Raw genomic sequence first — 3,245 nt, forward strand, 5'->3', positions numbered from 1 at the left:
GCTGGAGCCCCTCTGCTGTGAGGACAGGCTGAGAGAGTTGGGGGGGTTCAGCCTGGGGAAGAGAAGGCTCCGGGGAGACCTTGGAGCCCCTTCCAGTCCCTCAAGGGGCTCCAGGAAAGCTGGGGAGGGACTCTGGAGCAGGGAGGGGAGCCATGGGACAAGGGGGAATAGTTTTACACTGAAGGAGGGGAGATTTAGGTGAGATATTGGGAAGAAATTCTTTGGTGTGAGGGTGGTGAGCCCCTGGCCCAGGGTGCCCAGAGAAGCTGTGGCTGCCCCATCCCTGGAGGGGTTCAAGGCCAGGTTGGCCGGGGCTTGGAGCAACCTGGGCTGGTGGGAGGTGTCCCTGCCCAGGGCAGGGGGTTAGAACTAGATGATCTTTAAGATGATTTTCTAACCCAAACCATTCTATGATTTTATGACAGCCTCCTAAATGCAGCATACCATCTGATGTCACGACTGACTGATACACATGACTTTATAAAACCTGGCTGCTGCAAGAAGAGTAGTCTGAGTGCAGTAGTCTGAAACTCCCTGGCCCTACATCCTCTGCTTGGAACAACAACCCATGCTCCCTGTTATCCACACAGCTCCTTTCTCTGTTAACCCTTCGTTTTGCCTCGCTCAGAGTTCCACCTGAGATCAGCTGAAATAGACTTCCAGCAATCTCAGTAAAAAGAACTGCTGATAGTGTAGCAGCAGTTTGGTTTCAGAAAAGGCACAAATGAATCTTTCTTCTTGCCCGTTCTCTGATTCCTATCACCAGATGTCATTCATTCACAACAAGGAATATTAGCAAAAAAAGTCAGGACGGTAGCCTACAAAGAGGAACCCTATTTCACACATCAGAGCCTGTAAGACAACTTGAATCAATTATCTCCCAGTTGTTTTTAGCTTAAAAAGAGGGAAGGAACAAGACATTTTAATTACCGTTTGTCCTTTCATAACATCAGTCCTGTGACCATAGGGAGGAGACAGTTATTCACAGAGAATGTGCTTCTCAACAGCGGCAGTTCGGGTATTTCAGGATACTTCTGTAGTCACTCCTGAAATTAAAGCTCAAAGAATGCCAACGCAAGCCAGCGTTCCAATTCTTCAGCCCTTGGGCTTTGCAGTTGTGATTGGTGATCTAAAACACACATCATGGTACTCATTAGCTAGACTGTTATCAATATGCCTCGTTCAATCAGCCCTTCCATCTTCTACCTTTATTTTAATTCAGACCAAGTTCCAGGCAGAAGCCAAATTCTCAGGGAAAAGTTTGTATTCAAACAACAAGCAAGTGATCAAAAAGCCAGAGCTCGCACAACCCTGCAGCGCTGCTGATACGCATCAGCTACAGCCCTTGGCGGCACTGCCGGCAGGCTTAGACGATTTACAGCTGATGTTTAGCAGACTCAAATTTCAACATGCAAAAAACAAACTGGAGTCTAATATTGCAGCTAGAGGAGTCAGGCACAGGAAGTACTTAAGTGCAGATAGGAGGATTTAAGCACTAATTTGTTAGAACAATAGGTCAGGTGTGCCTTTCTCAACCCAAACCCTTAATTCATGTGCCGGTCACACACACTTTTAACACCTCCTGCAGTGTCTGCACATCACCACTTACATTTCTACATTGTCCGTGAAGGGATGTCAGGAGCGTGGCTGCCTCCTCCAGCACACACAGTTGTGGGTCCCCCTGGCATCCCTACCCGGAGCAGACAGCCTTCCCAAAACGAACATTAGCACGTTCCACGCACCCTCATCAATTAGCGTGACCAACCAGGTCTGCCTCTCATACCATCCGTCAGCCACATTTGTGTCATTCTATGTTCCTGATCATGTTGTCCCTCTTTTCTCACTATCCTGTTCTGCATCTGAAAGGTTCTTGACCAGCCACTTAAAGGAGCAGCAGCCCTCTCCTTCCACATACCCCCGCAAACACTTCTGCCATTTCTTGACATTCACTAAAAATTTCCCAATTCCTTTACCTGCCTAGAGAGCAGCAAAGGGACAACTTGGCACTGGCAAAAAACGAGGGACGTGTCTACCTTGACCAGTAACTACTTTAACAAAGAAATCCTAGTTACGTTATCCCTCTAGTTAAATTAAGGGATAGTGAGCAAGCAGTTTTAACTAGCAGAGGTGGGGGTCGGGCTCTTCTCCCAAGGAACAGGCGATAGGACAAGAGGAAACAGCCTCAAGCTGCACCACGGGAGGTTTAGGACAGATATTAGGAAAAGTTTCTTCATGGAAAGAGTTGTCAAGGATTGGAAGAGGCTGCCCAGGGCAATGGTGGAGTCGCCATCCCTGGAGGGGCAAACGTGGTGCTGAGGGACATGGCTTAGTGGTAACTTGGCAGTGCTGGGTCAATGGTTGGACTCGATGATCTAAAGGTCTCTTCCAACCAAAACGATTCTATGACTGTCACTGGAAGCTTCCAACACCCCACTGTCCACCTACCCAGCCCTCCCATGGGTGAGCTTTAGGCTTTAGTTAAGGGGCAATAATGTGGGGTTTTCACACAGCCTACGTCATAGTTGCCTTCATGTACCTTAAGATGAACGTGCAGCACATTATCAACTTATCTAGGTATTACCGGACACCTTTGCACAGAGAAAGACTTCAACATATCTTCCCACTGCCGCTGCTTGGATTTATCCCAGTATCCCCGGCTACTGAAGCACGGCTAAAGGCATGAATAGGACAGACACCACCAGCGCTTGGCAGACACACACCTCTTCCCAAGGGGAAACCCTAACACCCCAAACAACTCTTACGTGCACTTACTAGTCCTGTATATTTCAAATTGTACTTTTTGTTCTGCGCCCGGTACCGTAAAGGTATCCCTCTGAGCTCCTTGTAGACAGCCGGGGTTACAAATGGCTTCTCCACTGACAACAGTTCAAAGGTGCTCTGGTTCCTAACACGACGTTCTGATGATCACTTAACACAAGAGCATCAGAAAGTACACACACTTGTTAAGCATCAGTGAGGCTTTGTAATGAGACACAGTAACGCTTTATATGGGATCATAGTTTAAATCCTAGCCCTCTTGACTTCACATTTATTGAAGACAGTCCCATTTTGTACAACACTGAGCATATAGTGTAACTCTGGGAACCACAGCTGTGACTTAGTTAATGATCTCAATAAATCCTACTTAAGCAGAGACAAGAAGAGAATTATGCAAATGACTATTTCTGTACCACACGTACTTGATAACTGAAGACATACCAAAATAAGCTGCTTCAGCATACAAA

This window comes from Rissa tridactyla, chromosome Z (genome assembly GCF_028500815.1).
Source record: "Rissa tridactyla isolate bRisTri1 chromosome Z, bRisTri1.patW.cur.20221130, whole genome shotgun sequence".
NCBI lineage: Eukaryota > Metazoa > Chordata > Aves > Charadriiformes > Laridae > Rissa > Rissa tridactyla.